This window comes from Schistocerca nitens, chromosome 7 (assembly GCF_023898315.1).
Source record: "Schistocerca nitens isolate TAMUIC-IGC-003100 chromosome 7, iqSchNite1.1, whole genome shotgun sequence".
NCBI lineage: Eukaryota > Metazoa > Arthropoda > Insecta > Orthoptera > Acrididae > Schistocerca > Schistocerca nitens.
Window position 1 is genome coordinate 161,081,584 of NC_064620.1, and position 7,412 is coordinate 161,088,995.

The following is a 7,412-nucleotide window of genomic DNA, read 5'->3' on the forward strand; positions in this document are numbered from 1 at the left end:
TAGTACATGCCTGTCCGAATCTCTATTGGAGCAGTATGAAAAAATTAGATTTTTGCAAATATGAAAGATATGTAGCCCATCTTTGTCCAAATGTATTTTAGAGTACAGAGTGAAAAATTTGAAGTAATTGAGTCAGTGTTTCGGAAAGGATAGAGCCTAAGTGCATCCATATGTTTGTAAAGGTGCCACATAAAAATCTTCAAGAACTCTTCGAGATTTTTGGTAACAACTGTAAACTACGGTTTGTCTTCATTATATATATAAGTTCACAACAGATTTATTTCAGGTTTTACACGATACTCTAATGAACATTAGGATAAATGGTTCAAATGGCTCTGAGCACTATGGGACTTAACTTCTGAGGTAATCAGTCCCCAGGAACTTAGAACTACTTAAACCTAACTACTAACCTAAGAACATCACACACATCCATGTCCGAGGTGAACGGTAGGATAGACACAGATATTATATATATATATATATATATATATATATATATATATATATATATATATAGTTTGTTTCTATCTGAACGTTCATTAGAGTATCGTGTAAAAATTTGAGGTTAATCTGTTAGAAATTTTACCACATTTTTGCTAAAAACTTTTGCCCTATATATACTCGAAAGATATGTAGCCTATGTCTGCCCGAGCGTTTATTACAATAACGGTGCAAAAATATGAAGTAAATCGGTCAAGAACCTTACGATATCTTTGGCAACAACGCTAAACTTTGAGTTGCTTTTATTGTTAGTATAAATATCTAAGAACAGCCTTACGGAGATTCCGAAATTATTCAGTAGGTGATTTACACGAGTATTACGGCCACTAACTTTTACACAACACTTGTACGTTCAAAGCTATATTTCATTTGAAAATTCCTTATTTTTCGGTTTAATTCTCATGAGCTCTTCTAATCACTTCTGTACCAGTTTTTCCGCAGTCCGTGATTTACTTTCATACAGTGCTGTGCTCCATCGTACAGTTTTAAAAATATAATTCTCAGACGAAGACATACATTTCGAATAACAGACTTATTTTGGTGAGAAATACTCTCTTTGTCTGTGTAAGCCTACTTCTTTATTTTCTCCTTGCCTCATTCGTCTTGCGTTATTTTGCTCCCAAGGCAGCACAATAACTGCACTTCGTATACTCTTTTGTCTCTAATTTTTATGCAAAGAATGGCAATTCCTCTTTTTTAAGACCACCATCCTGATGAGGTAGAGACTTGAAACTTACAACATAACTCAGAAGTCAATGGCAATGCAGTATTCGCTCGTTTTCTTCTCTGTTATGGCACAGGATACATTGTGTATCACTGCTGTTTCCCCCATTCCATATACCTTCATCTTTACAATTTCCATATTTCATTGCTTCACAGATGTTCCTTTATGGCACAGTGTTGAAAAAATCATCATCTCCGAACTGTTCCTCCTCGCATCACACAATGGTGTAAAATGTGTTCATATCCTTCCACACTTAGCTTCCTCTTACCACTCTCTGACCACGAAAAACACCCCCATGCCGTGACACAACATTCTCCGTTCGTCACTGTAGGTACTACATTTGATGGCAGGTATAGTTATCCGGGCACTTCTGAAACCCTACATCTACATGTATACTCCGCTACCCACCAAGCGGTGTGTGGCGGAAGGCACAATTCGCGCCAAAGTCATATTGCCATTCACGGATCGCACGAGGCAAAAACGACTGTCTGAACACCTCAGTACGAGCTCTAATTTCCCTTATCTTTGAATGGTGATTATTGCGCGATCTGAAAGTTGGTGGTAATAATACATGCTCTTCATTCTCGGTGAAGATCGGATTTCGGAATTTAGTGAGCAGCCCCTTCCGTTTAGCGCGCCGTCTATCTGCAAGTGTGTCCCACTTCAAACTTTCTGTGAGATTTGTAACGCTCTCGCGATGGATAAATGTACCAGTCACGAATCTTGCCGCTCTTCTTTGGACCTTCTCAATCTCTTGAATCAGACCCAACTGGTAAGGGTCCCACACAGACAAACAATACTCTAAGACTGGATGAACTAACGTATTGTAAGCTATTTCCTTTGTTGAAGGACTGCATCGCTTTAGGATTCTACCAATAAACCGCAATCTAAAGTTTGTCTTACACGTTACTTGTGTAATCTGACCATTCCATTTGAGATCATTTCACTCTTCCATCGGATTGTTACGCAGTATAGCGTGTTTCATCCCTCCAAATCACTCGTTTCCACTGGCGTCGCTCTTTACATCACCTGAAGCGTCGCGTAGGATTTACTAACAAATATGTGGCTTATGCGGGGCTGCTCGGCCATTGTATCCCACTCTCTCAACTTCCTGCGCATAGTCATTGTGATATCTGGGGTGCTGATAGTTTGCTGGAACTGGCGAGTGACTCCATCCGCTGATTTCGTGCGATTTTTTACAGCCACCCTCCGCAATACTAAACGGCCCCTGTCCGTCCGTTCATGAGATCAACTTCCTCTTTGTTTAACTGTGGTTTTTTTCTTCGCATTTTCAAACATCCGCAGCAGTCCACAGGGACAGCTTTAGAAGCGTCATGCCTTGTTTTTTTATCATTGGTTGCAATCCAGTGGTGTCTTATTTCTTCTTCGGTTACCGCCATAACGTTGCTGTCTTCTCTCCGTTAGTGGCAGCAGCAGCGTTTATCGATGCTAGTACTGCTGTACTATCTTTAGTGTGGCGCATATATTTTCCGGCTGTGCGGTGTGTGGCAGAGCAGGGAGGAAGTCTCTGTGGCGCGTAGCCAGGCCGAAGACGCTGGTGGCGTGCACAAGCGGTTGGAGTTGTGAGGCGCTTCTTGCGAGGGTTATTAAGTTCGTCGCCCATCGATCCTGGACACTAAAATTGAGTGCTCACTTAATCTACTATCAAGCCTCAACTGCTGCCACACCTCTTTGTTTGATCCTGGTTGTCGCTTTGTGAGAGATTCCCGCGAGCAACAACGTGTGTACATTGAAGTCAGATAGAATTGCACCCGCCTTCCTGTGTGGTGTTTGACTTAATTTCTGTATCTGGGCTTTAAGCCCTGAGATTGTTTGGGTTTCGCATGTGGCCTTCAGCCGAGTTTTAATCTCTCCTAAATTAAAAATTCAAATTCCTTGTCTTGCCCTTAAATCATAAGATTGTTACTCTTTAGTATGAGGCCTTCAGCCGAATTTTACACGAAATATTTTAAGATAAGGCCTTCAGCCTTTTCAATTTGAAAGCTCTTCTTCCTAGACCTTAAGCCGTTAAATTGTTTTGTTGATATGCGGCCTTCAGCCGAGTTTTCAGCCTATTTAGATTAAACATTGAAAAACTTTGTCTCGGCCTTAAGCCGTAACACTGTTCTTGATTAATGTGAGGCCTTCAGCCGAGTTCTGTGGGAAAAATTTAAGCTAAGGCTTTCACAATATTTGTATTGAAGATAAAAATTTTTTTCATAAACAAGTGAAATCTCCAGAAGAGCTCCTGTACCTCAATTTCTTGCTTACGTCTTGTGTCTTGGATTTTCGATGTGGCCTTCAGCCGATCTAAATTAAATCAAAGGAGATCTTTCGTTAAAACCTTAAAGAGTTTTTAATCTTGCTTGTGTTCAAAAATGGCTCTGAGCACTGTGGGACTTAACGTCTGATGTCATCATCCCCCTAGAACTTAGAACTACTTAAATCTAACGAACCTAAGGACACCACACACATCCATGCCCGAGGCAGGATTCGAACCTGCAACCGTAGCGGTCACCAAGCAGTAAAGGAAACAAAAGAAAATTTTAGAGTAGGAACTGAAATACATGGAGAAGATATAAAAACTTTGAGGTTTGTCGACGACTTTGTAATCCTGTCAGAGATAACAAAGGACCTGGAAGAACAGTTGAACGGAATGAAGTGTCTTGAAAGGAAGATATAAGATGAACATCAACAAAATTAAAACGAAGGTAATGGAATGTAGTCGAATTAAATCAGGTGATGTCGAGGTAATTAGATTGGGAAATGATACACTTAAAGTAATAGATGAGTTTTGCTATTTGGGGAGAAAAATAACTGATAATGGTCGAAGTAAAGAGGATATAAAATGTAGACTGGCAATGGCAAGGAAAGCGTTTCTGAAGAAGAGAAATTTGTTAACATCGAGTATAGATTTAAGTGTCAGAAAGTCGTTTCTGAAAGTATTTGTATGGAGTGTAGCCATGTATGGAAGTGAAACATGGATGATAAATAGTTAAGACAAGAACAGAATAGAGACTTTTGAAATGTGGTGCTACAGAAGAATGGTGAAGATTAGATGGGTAGATCACGTAACTGATGAGGAGGTACTGAATACAATTGGGGAGAGGAGGAATTTGTGGCATAACTTGACTAGAAGAAGACATCGGGTGATAGGACACGTTCAGAGGCATCAAGGGATCACCAATTTAGTGTTGGAGGGAAGCGTGGAGGGAGACCAAAAAATTGCTACACTAAGCAGATTCATAAGGATGTTGATTGTAGTAGTTATTCGGAGATAAAGTGGCTTGCACAGGAAAGAGTAGCATAGCGAGCTGCATCAAACCAGTCTCAGGTCTGAATACCACAACAACAACATGCATTTTCAGGACAAACAATTTCTTGCCTTTACCTCTCCATTAGCTCTTCCAAATAATAAGTTGCCTTGGTGTCTCTCAAAGAATTCTACTTCACGAGCTTGCGACTGGCAATAATGGCGTCAAAAACAGAATAATTAATACAAATCGGCAAACTGTTCATTTTTTAATGTACAAGCTGTTTTTCATTTTTCTACCTTCGTATTCCCAACCACATTTTCATTTACTTACAATTTGAAATGTAATTTACGAAATTTAAATAAAATTACAATGGAACAAAATGGATGATTCAGCTGCCCCTACCAATGTCGTTTTATGCAAGCCGAAATGTTACACCTGGCCTTCAAAAACCACGAGCAACATTTCCATATTCTCTCAGTCGCTACGCGCTAATTATTGCTTCTCCCACCATCGTACAAAAAACACGAACTATTTCTCACATTCGACCTTTTATGGTCTTCATTGACTGGCCATATTGCGCCACTGGCTTAGTCAAGAATTTATAGAGCGTGAAATTGACGTTTCTGTTAATTTTACCTTATAATTTTTTTGAATTTTCGCAGTGTAAAATAAACAATTATGTCATTGTATTCGCCAGGCCTTCTGACTACGAAAATACTGTGCTTGTAAGGGTTAAGTTTGAATGTAATTGCCAACGCAATTTAAGGGTAACGTTTACATTTACAAAAGTCGTTTCTCTTTCATTACTGTCACAGGCACGCTTAAATTAATAATGTTAATGAAATCACTGACTGCTGTGGTAGTTTAATAGCCCAATCAACAGAGACCAAAAAAGTCGAATATCGGGAATATTTCGTGCAGCAGGAAATTTTTGTACAATAGTAGAAGGGAGAGCCACCAACAACGTACTAGAAATCCTAACTGATGAGGGATGAGTGAGGGTGGACCAGCTTATGAAGGTCACTTTTGTACGCTTGTCTTGAATAACTCGAAATCTACAGCCTCAAGCGAAAACGAATTCCGGTACAAAACTCGACTACATTAAACTTCCTACAAAAAGCTCCTGTTAATTTTTTCTGTAGGCGTGTGGCGAGCAAGAGAATATTGAAATCTCGCATGTGGTTGCCGAAAGCCGGATATAGCATTGATGGTTGCATAACAGGACTTCGATAGGGGTAGTCGAATTACTCTGCATAGTAATTTGACTGAAACCTTATCCAAACCATCTTCAAAAGACGCACTCTTCTTAGAAACGTAAAAGACAGAGGTGGTTCTTTACGAATATTCCCAGTCTGTACTGTGACAAAACTTGTTTACATTAAAAGAACCAAATTCGTACAGCGTCTTGTAAGATACCTAAAACTAAATCTCCGTCCGAACAGGCCTTGGAAGGCCCAACGATACCGACCGGCCGCCGTGTCATCCTCAGCCCACAGGCGCCACTGGATGCGGATATGGAGGGGCATGTGGTCAGCACATCGCTCCAGCGGTCGTATGACAGTTTACGAGACGGGAGCCGCTATTTATCAATCAAGGTGCTCCTCAGTTTGCCTCACAAGAGCTGAATGCACTCCGTTTGTCAACAGCGCTCGGCACACCGGATGGTCACCCATCCAAGTGCTAGCCCAGCCCGACAGCGCTTAACTTCGGTGATCTGACGGGAACCGGTGTTAGCATTGCGGCAAGGCCGGTGGCGTAAGATACGTAGCGCCTCGATAACCTTTAATGAACTATTCGATATTAATGATTATATTACAAACAGCAAGAAAGCGCCGTCTTATTTGTAAGGCTAGTGGAAGTAATCCATACAGAAAAGTTCCATCAATGAAGACCACCGCAGTGGAATATACCCTTGTGAAAAAAAGAACTTTGTTAATGATTCTGTTTCCAAATATAATAAACTTTAGATTTGTTGTCCTAATGATACACATGTGTCGTTAGCACCGTTTAGCTCAATGGGATTGCTTAAGTCGAATTAAATTGAACTTATTTAGAATGATATTCGGATAGTAATGGAACGAAAACACCCAGCTCCGACTCTAGCACAAAATGGAAGAGTAGCCAATTGCAGATACTATACACAGCACCGGTGTCACTGCGATAAAATGGAACGGAATCCAACGAACAGTACCCTGTGGAACGATAGAGAACGGATGATTTTTCAACACTCATTTTTATTTTCCAAGGAGCTCTATCTGTTCATAACTATCACACATAATTAAGGTTACTCACAATCCCAATTATCTTTAGAAAATACATTTAGAAAAGGTAATTTTGTTGCTTATACATAATAAATATTGAATATTTTAGCACTTATAACCTAATAAAAAACGTAAAACCCCTAAAATTGTAAACAAAGACCTAATTCGGCTTAACGATATTCAGTTAAGTAATGAAACAAATCAGTGCGCTATCCTGAAGCATCATGAATTTCAATATTACGCTTTTGGCAAGTTTCGCCGTGTACCAGAAACTTAAAACACTGTACCATAAAAGAAGTTTCCTTTAACTGCCTCTAAATTCCCATAAAAATAGAAGTATCCTAAAATAAGCCTCATTTCCAAAGAAGACATACTCAGTCTAAAAGTGACCTGACAATGATTACAAAATATTATTTTATCTGTTACGGTTACAAAACATCGCAGCTGTTTTCGTAAACTACACAGCAGGAAATAATGAAACCATCTCAAGATTCTTGGAAGTGATTTTTTTGTACCGTTACTAGTTTCAGGCCTGAGCCCATCGTCAGGTGGTAGCGTTGATTGCTTGACAAATTGTACATTTGTGTCTTCGTGAAAAGCCATCCTTTACATGTTATAAGACAGAGGTTTGATACTACTGTATATTTCGATCCATGCTATTCCAAGAGC

The 7,412-nt window shown here is 39.7% G+C and overlaps 1 pseudogene; it reads right to left on the reverse strand.

Annotated features, from left to right (window-relative positions):
- Window positions 1–6,119: 6,119 nt before the first annotated feature.
- LOC126196019 (5S ribosomal RNA) lies at window positions 6,120–6,237 on the reverse strand (annotated as a pseudogene).
- Window positions 6,238–7,412: the final 1,175 nt, after the last annotated feature.